This window comes from Mustela erminea, chromosome 3, assembly GCF_009829155.1.
Source record: "Mustela erminea isolate mMusErm1 chromosome 3, mMusErm1.Pri, whole genome shotgun sequence".
Classification (NCBI taxonomy): Eukaryota; Metazoa; Chordata; class Mammalia; order Carnivora; family Mustelidae; genus Mustela; species Mustela erminea.
In genome coordinates, this window is record NC_045616.1 from 80,242,063 (window position 1) to 80,257,792 (window position 15,730).

Here is a 15,730-nt window from a genome sequence, read left to right on the forward strand (position 1 = left end):
ACTCTGCACAAGGCCACGTCTCCTCTGTGGAGCAGCAGTGGACCAGTTCACCCTGCGTACCGATGCCCTCATCCTTGTTCGGCAGACATGCGTAGTGGTCCCTTTCAGAGTAGGGAGAGTTAGCTTGCACTTCCGCCTTATGCTCTTGTAGGGAAGGAAAAAGCTCTTTTCTCTCTATGTAAAGCTCTTTCAGTGAGATTAGAACAGTTCCCTCTGCCTCTTTTAGAAGAGTTGGCAAAGCAAGACTACTTGGTCCCCAGTGTGTGGAAGTGTTGAGTAGGATGGATCTTTCAGTTTCCACACAAAATACAGGGGAGCTGACACCACCCCCCTCCAACCATAAGCCATCCCCCCTTCAACCCTAACCCACCCCCAGTGTGATGAGGTCCAGGCTGATGTAAGGCCCAGGGCCATGTTCCACCTGGAAACATTGTTTTTCACTCATTCTCTTTTTTTATCCTATACTTTTAGTTATTTATCTCTGTGCCATAAATAAAGTTGTAAAATGGTAGAATTTTGTAAGAGATAAAGACATTGCTTGAAATGAGAACCCCCAAATTTAACTTTGCCAGGAGGAGGTAGTGGGCAGACACAAGACACCTCAAAGATTTCCTTAAAAGGTTGTGTTGTCCTTGGCATGTTGTGATCCAGTTGAAGTTAAAAAATCATCGGGTAAGACCAAGAAAGTTTAGGGGAAAAGGTATGAAATTCCATTTCTTTGACTTCAGTATCAGACCACTGTGCTCTTAACATCCTATGTGAGGTCTCTCCCCAGGACAGTAGAAAAGATTAATATTCATTTCATCTGTTGATTCAGGTGGCACAAGGACTGGCCACCAGGATCTTTTGTATGACCTACAAAAGATCGACCAGAAGCATAGTTTATTCAGGGTCATAAAGATTAATCTTGTGCATAAATTTGTATCTCAAGGCTTAAAGTTCACATGAGACTGCATAAGTAAAACCACTTTTGTCCTCTGATTTCCTTTTTACCTATAAATATCTAGCTTTTTAAATGCTCTTTGGGCCAGTTTTAGCATCTTATAGTTCTGCTGATTAATTAGCTAATTAAAATAAAATCATTGATGTGTACATTTTGCATTTGCCTGAGGGTCCTAATTTTATCATTTTGAAAGTTAGTCATCAACAAGAGTTAAGAGATTTACAGATTTATTTGAGAGATGGTTTGGGGTTTTGTTAAAGACTGAGAAGTTTATTATAAGGAGAAACAGATGCAGAGAAAAGTGAAGGAATTTGGAATTAAAAAGAAGAGAGGCCTAAAAGAGTTAAAAGGAGGAAAGTGGCTTTCCCAAAATTGAGCTTCCCCCTCTGGTTTGACCTAGCTTTCCCTCCATCATTCCCATGCTACAATCAAGCCCAGTTGGTCCATAATGGGCGTCTCTGGTTCTTGAGCTTATACCAGTATACCAGTGTTATAGCTTGTACCAGTGGCTAGAAATAGGGGTCTGTTAAGCAAGAGTGCCTCAGGAGGAGGCAGTGGGCAGATACAGATATGGACTACAGGACTACAAAGATTTCCTCATGAGGTTGTGTGAAAGTGGGGGGAACCCTCAGAACACAAATTCCTTCACTGTGCATTTTTCTATCATGGAAGTGTTAGCAAGCTCCAGGCTCTCAATTTCACACTTCAGATCAACTGTAAGAAACCAGTCGAATAGTAATAAAATGTAAATATTTAAAGAAAGTTGGCTCATAAATATGAGACATACCAGGCAGTCTGTAAACTCCACTCATAGACAACTCTTTTCTCCTTTCAGTGCCTCTGCACCTAGCATATCTGCCAGACAAAAATAAGTCCTCAGCTGTTTGAGGTATCTAAAAGATCATTTGGGGGTTTGAGGTGGGAAGAAACATTTTCTAAAATTTGAGATCTGTAAGCAAATGTTTGGGGCTATAAAGGCTTTCACAAGAAAGGTTCAGATGTGTGGGTGGGTTTAACAGAACAGCTAGAAGTCACAGAGACCTGTCTACATGCCAGGCATGTGCTAAGGTTTTTATAAACACAACTCATTTAGATGTCCATTTAGTAGGCAAGGGCAATTTCTACCCTGGATTCATAGAGGAGGACATTGAGGTTGAGGGAAGATATGGTTACAGGGTTTTATGGTTAGAAGGTAGCAGACTTGGGATTATAACCCAGGAAGAAGCCAAACTAGTTGTGGTAGAGAATATGGTTTAAATATTCAGGAGGCTCAGAGTAGAAGAAGGCCATTTTTTTTTTTTAAGTTTTTATTTATTTGTCACAGAGAGAGAGAGAGAGCACAGGCAGTGGAGAATGGCAGACTGAGGGAGAAGTGGGCTCCCTGCCAAGCAAGGAGCCAGATTCAGGACTTGATCCCTGAGCTGAAGACAGATGGTTAACCAACTGGGCCACCCAGGCATCTGAGGAAGGCCTTTTCTTACCGTTCCTTTTCTTTTCTTTCTCCCTTCCTTTCTCCCTCCCTTCCTTCCTTCCTTCCTTCCTTCCTTTCTTTCTTTCTTTTTAAATTAACATATGTATTATTTGCTTCAGGGGTACAGGTCTGTAAATCATCAGTCTTACACAATTCACAGTGTTCACCATACCACATACCCTCCCAAGTGTTCATCACCTAGCCACCCTATCCCCCCCAGCAATCCTCAGTTTGTTTCCTGAGATTAAGAGTCTGTTACAGTTTTTCTCCCTCCCTGATCCCATCTTGTTGCATTTTTCCCTCCCTACCCCTCACAACCCCCTGCCTTGCCTCTCAGATTCCTCATATCAGAGAGATCATATAATAATTTTCTTTCTCTGATTGACTTATTTTGCTTAGCATAATACCCTCTAGTTCCATCCATGTCGTTGCAAATGGCAAGATTTCATTTTTGATGGCTGCATAGTATTCCTGTGTGTGTGTGTGTGTGTGTGTGTGTGTGTGTGTATGTGTGTGTGTGTGTCTCACATCTTCTTATCCATTCATCTGTTGATGGACATCTAGGTTCTTTCCATAATTTGGCTATTGTGGACATTGCTGCTATAAACATTCAGGTGCACGTGCCCCTTTGATCACTACATTTGTATCTTTAGGGTAAATACCCAGTAGTGTGATTGTTGGGTTACAGGGTAGCTCTATTTTCAACTTTTTGAGGAACCGTCATACTGTTTTCCAGAGTGGCTGCACCAACTTACATTCCTACCAACAGTAGGAGGGTTCCCCTTTCTCCACATCCTCTCTAACACCTGTTGTTTCCTGACTTGTTAATTTTAGCCATTCTGACTGGTGTGAGGTAGTATCTCATTGTGGTTTTGATTTGTATTTCCAGGATCAAGGAAGGCCATTTCTTGATGGCAATCCACTTCTCCAGATTTGGGGAATTTTCTGAATCTAAATTATGGTATTCTTCCAGACCTCATCTACCCTTCTCAGCCAAGTTGCTTCCATTGCCATGAGCTCATTGGTGACTTGTTTAGTGCACAGATTCTTCTGGTCCTTAAAGCCTAATTCTCCAGAGCACTAAGTCTGAGGAGGGAGGGAGGAAAGGGCCCTGGAAGTGAGGCACTTAGAACCCCTTTATGTTTCCCCACACTTTCCCAGAGTCAAAGTACTGAGGCCTTTCGTCCCTATAGAAGGGACCAGTGTGACCTCTGAAATGGCAGTGTTGGCTGTCTACTTAGAAAGGATCTTGCTATCTCCCTCACCTTCAGCCCCAGGATCCAATCCACCAGAAAGTCTTCACAGTGCCACCTCTAAAATGTATTCATTCAAAATAGTCCAGTGTTTTCTATATCCCCTGCTACTACCTCATATAACCTATATCACCTCCAGCCTAGATGTCCACAGCACCCTAAGGGCATCCACTTTTACCCACTACCAGTTCCTTCCCCACAGTACTTTAAATGAAATTTAAACTCTTCAATGGCTCTTCACTACATTTACAAAAAAACCCAGTTACCTGACAGTGGGCTACAAGGTGCTGCATAATTTGGTTCCTGCCCACTTTCCCAACCTCCCTTCTTACCACTTTCCACCATGCTTACCATTTCCAGCTATACAGACCTTCAAAAGTATTTCTTATTCCTGGTTTTCTTTCTCCTCAGAGCTCAGCCTTCCATGTGAACCTCTCTTTTCTCAGCTCCTTCATGACTGCCGTAATCCATACTTCATTTCTCAGTTTAAATGCCGCCTCCATAATGAGTCATGCCCATTCTCCCTACCCCCATTCCTCATCTTCCTCTGTAGTTCATTGCTTGTGAAAATTTGCTATTTTTTTAAGACGATTTTATTTATTTATTTAGAGAGAGCGCACACGCACATGTGCGCCTTGTGGGGGAGTGGTTAGGGTCAGAGGGAGAGAATCTCAAGCAGACTTCACACTGAATGCAGAGCCTAAGGTGGGAGTTGATCACAGGACTCTGAGATCATCTCCTGAGCCAAAATCAAGAGTTGGATGCTTAGCTGCCTGAGCCATCTCCTGAGCCAAAATCAAGAGTTGGATGCTTAGCTGCCTGAGCCACCCAGGAACCCCATGAAAATTTGCTGTTACTTTACTGGTTTGTTTTCTTGTTCTTTGGCTGCCCCACCCACTAGATGGTAAACTCCATCATGGAAGTTCACTCTGGGGAAACCTGGGTGGCTCAGTGGGTTAAAACCTCTGCTTTTGGGGGCACCTGGGTGGCTCAGTGGGTTAAAGCCTCTATCTTCAGCTCAGGTCATGATCCCAGGGTCCTGGGATCAAGCCCCACATCAGGCTCTCTGCTCGGCGGGGGGCCTGCTTCTCTTCCTCTCTCTCCGCCTGCCTCTCTGCCTACTTGTGATCTCTCTGTCAAATAAATAAATAAAATATATTAAAAAAACAAAAACAAAAACAAAAACCTCTGCCTTCGACTCAGGTCATGATCCCAGGGTCCTTGGATCCAGCCCTGCATTGGGCTCTCTGCTCAGCAGGGAGTCTGCTTCTCCCTCTCCTCTCTCTCTGCCTGCCTCTTTGCCTACTTGTGATCTCTGTATGTCAAATAAATAAATAAAATCTTAAAAAAAAGAAAATAAAGTTCACTCTGGGATGTATGTGCTTTTTATGTTATATAGCTTAAGTTCTCTACTCTTACTGCTGTGTGTAATGAGATGTTTTAAGCTACTAGGCACTGTAAGAATTTTGAAAATTATGGTGCCTCCCATAGACAACTAAATGTAAAAACCATGCTAAAATTATAATTAAACTTGCATATATTCTGAAGTCAAACCAGCTTATTTGTAGATTTTCTGATTGCAATATTTTGGAAAAGACCACTGAAATGGAACTTTTCTCATTTCTTTGGTGTCCCTGATTTGCTGATAACTTAAGTCCATCTGTTGTCTGCCATTGGGTAAGACACAATTGCCCTGGACCAGAAAGGGAAAAACTATTTCATATCTCAATATCAAAGCATAGGTTTGTATTCTCATGTAAATCTCACTTAATAAATCTGTAATGGAACAGTGGTCACTGTTAGCATTACACCTCTTTTTCTACTGTAAAAACAGTTACTCTTTTGACCCCCCTTCATTTCTTCTCATCCTACATAGTCAGCCAGCTCCTTAGCTATTGACAAACTCTAACTTCTCAAATAAATTAACAGAAACAAAACATAATGGAAAGAAGTTGTGTGCTTATGTGTGTGAGTCGTTGGGGGGAAAGGAGGCAAATTCTTTCAACAAACACGTAAGTGCCCGTAATATGCACAGATACTATGCTAGGTGCGAACATTAAATAAAACATGAATAACTTGTATATTCTTCGCACATTTTCTTCCCTTCTCCTGAAACCAATTGTTCCTACCCTACCCTATTATCCCTCCAGTAATATCTTCCTTGGGCTCCTAAAGTCAGTTTTATCTTCCCTTTATATCAGAACTTCCGATGGTTCTCTGTTATAGCCCTCAACATAATTTAATTACACTTAATTATGTAGTCTGTCTTTCCTCTTAGATTATTATCTCCACAGAGAATGTGTTAATGTTGTCTTATTCACAGCTATATCCCTAGCCCCTAAAACAGTACACAGTAGCAGCTAGCAATAAATATTTGTTAGGTTGGCATAGCAATAAATGAATGAACAGTATATTCTTGACCTCAGAGTGCTTACAGTCAAATAGGAAAGAAAAAGAAAGAAAAAGCTATTTGCCATTTAGCATCATGAGGGCAGCAATAAAGATGTGATGGGGACAATGGGAACTTTACTTCTTTTTTTTTTAATTTAATTTTATTTTTTCAGTGTTCCAAGATTCGTTGTTTATGCACCATAACCAGTACTCCATGCAATATGTGCCCTCCTTAGTACCCACCATCAGGCTCACCTAACCCCCACCCTCTCCCCTCCGAAACCCTCAATTGAACATCACTTCTAATGCTAATCCTGGTATCATTGAAGACTCCCCAGAGGAGGTGATGGAGAAATCATTAAGATTGAAGAATTGGGATAAGGAAGGCACAGCCAGAGGAAACAAGGTAGCAAAGGCCAGTGCGTCCACCTACTATGCAGGCAATTATTCATAAGATGGTTGGCCTTAGGAATATGGAGTTCATGGGAGGGTTCTAATATTTTTGCTTACTGGTAGCATTTTTTAAAGATTTTATTTTCTTTTAAGTAATCTCTATGCCCAGACTTACAGCCCTGAGATCAAGAGTCACATACTCTACCAACTGGCTAGCAGGTACGCCATTACTGGCAGTATTGATAAAGGATATTCAGTGAGGTCCAAATGATGTCTTTTTTTCTTAATGAACTCAGAAGGATCCTGACAGCTTACATTTAATGTTCTCTGTAAATACATAATATGTTAATAACCTCTTACAGAGTAGACAAAGAATAAATGTTCACTTCTGACGGTGACTTATCCCTTTTTGGTCCCCTTTTTGGGGGAATTCAAGACATTGGCCTATCTCTGAGATTAAACATCTCTAGAAATCCTCATGGTCTGCTAAAAGTTCATCTGCAGTCATAACAGTTTCTTAGAATAACCTTGAGTGTTTTGGAAACATCCAGAATGATATGCATACATAACCATAGTTATTTAAAATAGTATTTATCATGATATGAGCTGCATATTATTTATTGTTTATTCCATGCCAGGTACTTGCTAGTTTTTGCAGCAAAAAGCTTTGCTCTTCAGAACAACTCAATGAAGTAGGTACTGCTAGCATGTCATATAATGAATAAACTGAGGCATATAAAAATTAAGCAGCTTGCCCAAGGTCATTCAGGAAACAAATGGTGAAGCATGAACTCATTCCAAAAAGTTGGTCTTCAGAGCCTACACTTTGCAGCTTCCTCCCATTATGCTGTGGTTTCTCCTGAAAATTTAATGCTGCTTTTGAAGCCAAGACCCCACACCCTGTACTTTTTCAGACATCTCATAAAATCCAGAAGTCAAAATTGGAATGGTCCCAGAGGAGGTAGACAGTCTGCTTACTGTTAGTACTACTGGAGAAGACATTCTTAGAACAAAATCAGTATTTCTCAAATAACATGATAACGTACTACCGGCGATATGCTAGATGGCTTTGAATATGCATGAGCAAACATTTCCATTTTCATAACTATGTATATTTAAAATACGTATCAGACATTATGCTAATATACATTATACTAATAAGGTGCTTTGTATCATTATCTTAGTTTTTAATTTTGAGAAATATAAAAATACATAACTGGACAAATACTATTATAACATTATATAGACATTATATAACATTATATAGACATTATAACATTATATAGACATGATTCAAGGCAGAAGTTGTTATTTTGTTTATTTACTGGTTTATTCATTGAACAAATATTTATAGAACACCTAATAGAGGTCAGGAACTGTTCAAAAACAGACAAGCAAACAAAAATCCCTGCCGTTTCATAGCTTACATTCTAATGGAGAGAAAAAGATAACAAAAAATGTAGAAGCGCAAATAAATAGTAGAGCGTAATATTAGAAGATGACAAATACCATGGAAAAATAGAGCATGATTAGAGAGGAGATGACAATGGAGAGAAGGAATGAAATTTGAAAACTCGAAAAAAATTACAGATAAAGTTAGTGTCTCTTTCAGTCTTCCAAAATGTATGGTTTTGCTTTGAATTCTTTTCTCTGAGGACACTCTCTTTATGATGCTTATTTTTATTTATATTCTAGTGAAGGCAGAGACAGATTTCATTTTAAAATAACAAATAAAGTAAATAAATGGCAAATAATTAAACATTTTTAAAAAGCTATTACAAAATAATGGTAACAGTGCTTCATGGATATGGCAGAAGGAAGATGGGAGAGCATTTGAATGACTAAATTGTTTGAACACCAAACTCCGTTTTCTCCCTCAGTTGATTCTGCCTGTGTTGATGGGAGGAGAGAAAACTGGAATGGCTCACTCAACCAAGTTACCTCTTGGCGTGAAAGATGAAACGCTCCCTCACGAGCCTGGTGGGGCGGGTTCTGTCACCCAGACATGTCTGAACTTCTACAACCCGAAGCCTTCCTTTCTGCTTACTTAGATGACCATCTCTGTGGAGACAGCAGAAGGTGAAATACAGAGAAGAATAAAAAAAAAGCAAGACAACCCATTCCTTCCTGTTGCATGACTACTGTTACGTGATGCTCATGTAGACATATGCGCAGACTGTGTGGTTGCTCAGTCTCTGGTGGGAGGCATGAACCACTAGCTGCACAGAGCAGGATGCAGACTTCCCTCAGGAGAGGACCAAGAGGTAAGTCCAAGGATGGTAGTGAAGATGACTGCAGCCCTTTCCTTGACTACCTAATTACCTTCTATTTAGTTTTGTTCGAATAAGGCCCTGGCATCAAGAGTGACCCCATCTAAGGAAAAAACCTTACATTTTAATATTAATTATTTAAGAACGAGCAATACATAATCATAGCTACCATTTATTGAACAGTTACTATGTACTAGACACTGTGTTAATGCTCTACATACATCATTCTGTTCAGTTCTTATGAGGAATCCATGAGGTTCTATGATTATTTCCAAAAACATCTGTTCAGGGAAATTAATTATTGTGTCAAGTCATATCAATAGTAAATACTGGCAACGGAAATGGATCCCAGGCTGTCTGACTCTAAAAATTACATTAACCCTATTTGAACTTATAAATAACCCTATGGGTTAAGAACAAAAGGTATCTCCATTCCGTGGAGGAGTGGCAGAAAACTGTAATGATTAGGGGGGAGCAAATGTTACTATTAGAAGGGTCATAGTTTTCATTGTAGTCCTATCATTAATTAGCTGTGTGAATTTGGGAAATTTATCTAAGTCCTTTAAGAGTCTTTTAGAGTATCCTCGACTGTCCCATTTTAGAAAACCTTTATTCTTTCAGGATCTTTCTGACTTTGCCATCATCATCACCAACACATCTATCATTATTGTTTCCTCACCTTACTTTTTTGCCTTGTCTGAATTTGCCATGTTATTGCCTTGATCCCTTGAATTAAGAGGCAGCTACAATGTATTACTACTGTCACCACTACTATTAGTAAACATTTATTTGCATTCTTAGTACATGCCTAGCACTGTTGATGCATTATTTCATTTGCTCTTTACAACTACTGCATGAGATAAATACTTGTGTTATCTATAATTTATAGTTAGAAACAAAACTCACAAAGAACTCAGAACACTGCTGATTTCACTTTTTTTTTCCTGCCTACCACCCTGATTACCAGCTGGCTTGGGAACACCAAAAAGGCATCCATGAAAATGGTGTCCATGAAAATGGCTTAGAATTTTTTGCAGGGAATTTAACACTCTAGGAGTTTGATATTACAAAGGCTTGGAACTATCCACCAGCTAGTTGGTGCTTGTGAGAACCCTGTGGTTGCTCAAGGAATTTCTGTTCCCTCTGTTCCATTTTACTTTTCCACAGGGGTACCAAATACCTCCAAGTCCTGTTCAGAGAGAGAACTGGCAAAACAGTGAGACCAAGTGACTCACTTGAGAAGAACAAGCAGAGAGTAGTGTTAAGGACTCAGACTTACTTTATTGCAGTCCAGCCACTTACTTTGCCTTTTAACAACCTTGAGTGACATTGAGTAAAAGATACTATCAGAGACAAACATATTTGGAATAATTATAATATCCGAGTACAGGATATGATTTTCTCCATTTGTTATTATTTTTTTCTGATGGCAAATTGTAATACATTTTGTTGGAAAACCATAGTAAGTGCAAAAAATAGCTAAGTTATTTTGTATGTTTCAGTTTTGATTTAGACTACGTTTAAATTATTCTCTTCCTGTGCCTGTACACCCTTGCCCCATTTTTAAAGACCCAGAGTCCAGGTAGGAGAGACCAAGAGCATCCCAGAGGGCAGCAGCACAAATTCACTCCCCTCCAGCCCCTGCAGCTCATTTCACCCATCTCCCCTCCCCCTTAGTCTGGTGGTTCACCATTGGTCGTTGCCATGACAACCAGCAGCTGCCGGGACAGGCAGCCTCTACCGCAGCAGGGGTGGGGCTTTGGGGGAGGGGCAGGAAAGGAGGAGCCAGAGGAGGTGTCTGCTGCAAGTTCCTGGCTGCTTCTGAGCTCACCCCATCCTCCGAGAGGGAGGAGGCCAAGTGGTGATGCCGCTGCTCCTGCCGCCTCGACTGCTGATGCTCTAGTGAGGCTGGAAGGGTGGTTCCTCTTAGCACCATCGCCAACCAGAGAGTGAGGGAACAAAATCCCAGCAGCAGTGCTGATGTTGCGTTCGGAGGCTGCATCCGACACGGTCACAAGGAAAATGGATTCAGTTTGCATCTTTCCCTCCCTTCAACAGCTTCTCCAGGTCTCAGCATGGTAAGTAGGAGACTGTGGGGCTGTCTTCCTCGTTTGGCTGCCGGTTAAAAGACCTCTGTGTACATTTGTGGCCAGCACTTGAACAATGACTCCCTCCGAGTAGGAGAGGAAGATGTAGAGACAGAGATAGGGATGGAGAGAGAGGAAGGTTGCCAGGAAGAGAGAAGTAAGAAAGCATCCGCTGTGTTTAAAAAAAAAAAAAAATGGTGCTCTGATTTTATCTTGAACTGGCTCAGAATGCAGACTGAGCCACTTGGTTCCTTTCCTTCCAAGCTTAGCAGCAGAATCAGGGGGTGGGAAAAGAGCTAACAAGAAATGGGTGTTATTGAAAGGACTCATTTAATTTGCAGCTCTCACATACAGGGTTGGGCCTTCTTTAAAAACCCATTTGGTGCCTCCGAAGCTTCCCGGCCTAATTATGAGGTGATTTTGCTTATTTTCTTCATTGCTAAGAAAAGGTGGCCTGAGAATTTAGCATTCTACTTCATATTCTGATGTACTCTTGTTGAGAAAGCATTTGCTGGATAGAGTTTGATTTTTAGTAGGTAGATGTGATTGTGAACATGCAAATGTGTAGCCTATGGAAATGCATATCCATATATACACATGTTTCTTAGCATAAGTAGTGCATTTATGAAATACATTTATATGCGTACTGTGCTCTGCAATCATATTTATGGGTTATAAATGCCCTTGCATGCTTGGAGGTAATTGAATATTTTTGAAACTGTGGTTCTGGTTTATATTATTCACTTGCTTCATTTGGATTAATGTGAGATTTTTTCTTGTTATTGTCCATTAGTTTCATTGTGACCAATTAGGACAGATGCTTATCATTTAATCTGTATCTTAGCACTAGATGCGAATTTATAGCCTGCCCCTTTTCTTCATTTTTAATTGGTTTTGTGGGGGGTGACTTGAGAGCCCTGAATTTACAATAATGGGAAAGGGAGGTGGCTTGAGATATTATTTTGTGTCCAGCATCTTGCCAAGTAAATGTTGAAACAAATCAGTTTTCTTGAAATTCTGCTCCATCCCTTTCATGTTTGTGCCTTGTGTCCAGGAAGCACACATGAGCTGGAAGGTGAAATGCATTCATTTTATTTGATAGTGGTGCTTGCTATTTGGTCTTCATTCCTTCAGTATCTAGGCACCATTTTACAGTTCTCTCAAATATTGTATTTTGGGTCACTTCTTTAGGTGGTTACGTAGGAAAGTGGGATTGTTTTGAAAATCTAGGTGTTCCCAAATACCCTAGCTATTTCCAAATTAGCCTGCTTATACAATGAAATGAAACAAGAGAGTGAGCAAAGCTTAGCAAGAGAATGTATGGCAGGTAGCCCGAAATGGGGGGCTGTGTAGTTTACAAATGCTTACTAGGATCTGTTTGACCTTTTATTATGTCAAGGCTTTAAGGCAGCTCAGGAGACTGAAGATGCAGGAGATGAGTAGGGTACAGGACTCCATTACTACTCAGGAGAATGGATTTCATTGAATTAAAGCCAGAAAAATCCTTGCAGGTAAAAGTGTATTGCATTCATCATATGGTCTAGTTTTTTCCATCGATCTCTTCTCAAACAGTATCGTCAGTGCAAACATTTTTTTTACAATGTAAAGAAACACTTTTTATCTTGATCTTGCATTTTATTCACTGCCCCTTCTTCGTTTAAAATTTTTACATGTATTTGAATGAAGTTTATAGTTTTAATTTCTCAGAGAATAAATGTTCCATTTGGTTTATATATAGGGAGACTTAATGGAAACATGGATTTAATATACTCACAGCATATTATATATTATATAGATTCACAACACTGTAAAGTCATGCTATCATGTGCCTAATTATAACTAAATAAAGTAGAGCAAGGAAAGAAGTACTGGGCTTATATGTCACATAAAATTTTTAAAACACACTGCATCCTAAATCTTTTAAATGATAACTTTGACTTTCAAAAATTAAGATTTCAGATGTATCTATAATAAGCTTTAAGAAATAAAGATGCAGTTGACCCTGTTTCATGCATGAAAGCAGCTATCTTGGGGCTTTGTTTTATTTCCTTTGTGTTGAGTTTTCACTGGGTTGTGGTTTTATAGGTGAAGTTGGTACAGTTTAGTCAGAGGTCAGTGTCTGTAGGCTGTCAGCACAGAACTCTCAGTAGTAGCATGTTTTACCTATGTGGTCAGACCCTGATGGGACTCTTAGACCTAGTTTTTGATCCCACAGCTTGAGACAATTATATGGCCTTTACTGAGAGGCCACACAAAAGTCAAGTGTGTTTAAAGACTACAGGTTGTATTCTCTAACAAAGGGTAAGGAGCCTAGGATTATTTCATTAGAAGAAGAGAAAATTGAGAGTTGACAGTCATTTGCTTCAGAAGAGCTGGGGGTTGTTTGGAACCTAAAATACAGTCAATGAGCTTCAACTTCATTAGGAAGAATGAAGAATAGAAATACAGAATGTGGAACTTACTGATAGCAAAGTTGAGTTGTCATCTGGGCAACCAGATAAAGCAGTGCATTCTTCCTCCATAAAAACCTCTGAAAGTATACTCTAGATATGCATTTATTTGGGATGGCATAGACTAGATTCTTTCTCAAGAACTTCTCTGGCTTTTTCTAGTATAAATTGTCCATTTTAGAGTGTGCTTTAGCTGTTTAATTTCTGGCACTTCTAGATCTCTAACAGTAAGACTCCATTTTGCATTGGGCTTCTAAATTACAAAATATGAATATTTTTAAAGAAATTGGTTGACCATCTACTTGGAAAATATTATATGTTACCTTGTCAGGATGCAGAGAACTGAACACTGGCCTCTTCATAAGAGTCCTTTTTCAGCAACTTTGTGGAACGTGATGTTTAACAGCCATATTAAAATTTTTCCATTTTGTATGGCTAATTTTGAAAACTAAAATGGAATTGAGTGGGGTCTAGATACAAAATAATTCAAGAGCCTTGAAGGTGATGTCAGAAAGAACAAAGTATATAAAAGATACTTGCAGGTTATTGCTTAAATGTATTATTTAGCAATATTCAAATTTGATTATTTCTTGATTTCTCAAACACTGTCTTGGAAATGCCATTCTTATTGGGATATTAAATATTTTGACTGGCATTTAAACTTTAGTAAAACTTGTTTTAATTAGAGTAAAACATACGTTATCTAATTCCTCACTTTGTGATAGGATGTTCCTTATTTCTTCAAGTGACCTCAGAACATTTTTTTTTTAATTTGACACAGAGAGAGAGAGAGAGAGAGAGATCACAAGTAGACAGAGCAGCAGGCAGAGAGAGAAGGAGAAGCAGGCTCCCCGCCAAGCAGAGAGCCTGATGTGGGGCTCAATCCTAGGACCCTGGGATCATGACCCTAGCCCAAGGCAGAGGCTTAACCCACTGAGGCACTCAGGTGCCCCCCTCAGAACATATTTTAATTTAGATACATGCTTCTGCTCTCCATCAGGATGACTTAGAAAATATCTGAAAAGACAAAACCATTTTCTGTATTTCTCACAGGTTCATAAAAGGATTAATTCTTTATTTTCCATGATTGTAAAAAGAAAACCAAATATATCATGGAAGTTTCAGCATAATTCAACAGTCTGTTTTTGTCTGAAATAAATAAACCAGATTTATACTTGAGTGTTACTATGAGAGGTTAGTTATAATTCCTCCTTTTTGTATATCCCAGATATTACTCTATTGATTAAAAAATCTTTTTACACAAGAGCAATCATATAATTAGACTATTTGTAGAGCTCTTATATGACTAGAACAATTTGCATATCCTAGGAACATAGAATTTCCTTGGGGTATCTAAGACATACAGACGTGAAAACAATATAGTTGTAGTAAGTACCACCATTACACCTTATATTATTAATATAATCTTTTATAGTTCTCAAAGTCATTTTACATTCTTTATTTTTCATCTACTATTCCCCCAGATTCTATTGTGCCAGGAAAACGGTGTCATCATAACTATTTTAAATAAGTAGAAACAGGCTCAGAGAAGTTAGACTGGTCCAAGTTTGGGTTTGGTAAATGGTCTAATTGGACCTGGATTCCAAATCCCATGAGCCCAAATCTGCCATGTTAGAACATTTAAAATATTATCTTGCTAATTAGAATTTAAAAATATCAAATATAACAAATCTGCATTAAATGTGACTCATTTTATTTGAATTTTTTTAATATGTCAGGTGTCATGATTTGTTCTTTGATCATATTGAATTGCTAAATAGACTAAATGTATGTTTAGGGTATCAGCCTCCGCTGATCAGAACTTTATTGGATTGATGTGTCCTTATTTTATGGCTAAGTATGGTCTTTATTTTTAGTAACATCCAGGTTAGGAGGTAACATAATTTTTTTCTATGCTTAGGATCAAATTAAGATTCCTGTAGATCCTGGACTTTTGAAAAAAACTCAGCCACATACCTCTTACCTATATGTCCCAAGCATCTTTTCACCTACATGTTCTTAAAATTAAAAATGATATTAAATCATTGAATAGTATACATCAGGGGGTGCCTGTATGGCTCAGTCGGTTGAGCAAACACCTCTTGGTTTCCGCTCAGGTCATGATCTCAGGGTGGTGAAATTGAGCCCCTTGTCATGTTCTGTGCTTACTGGGGAGTCTGCTTCTCTCTCTCTCCTTTTGCCCCCACCCCTGCTTGCGTGGCCCCTACTCACTCTCAAAAAATAAATAAATAAATCTATAAAAATAAAAAAGTGTACATCAGTTCAATAACTTTCTAATATTTTTCCTATGCAAATACTTTTACACTTCTCTGAAATTTCAAAAAATAGTCTTTTTTTTTTTTTTTTTTTTGGTGTTTTCCCTTTTTTGCTAATGCACTAGGCACATTCTTTGTGTCTGACTGTTTGGCAATTCAGCCCTGGCCAAAGAGCAAATTATGCCATCTGAACTAT

At 39.1% G+C, this 15,730-nt stretch overlaps 1 protein-coding gene across 6 annotated transcripts in view; it reads left to right on the forward strand.

Annotated features, from left to right (window-relative positions):
- The first annotated feature begins 10,477 nt into the window (after positions 1-10,477).
- Positions 10,478-15,730, forward strand: part of JAKMIP2 (janus kinase and microtubule interacting protein 2) — a 166,254-nt gene continuing 161,001 nt past the window's right edge. For 4 of the 6 annotated variants that reach the window (XR_004284013.1, XM_032336253.1, XM_032336250.1 and 1 more), the window contains exon 1: positions 10,478-10,799. The gene's annotated coding sequence lies outside the window, so the exon portion shown is untranslated. The remainder of the gene's footprint in view (positions 10,800-15,730) is intronic. The other 2 variants (XM_032336251.1, XM_032336252.1) reach the window with 1 other exon arrangement.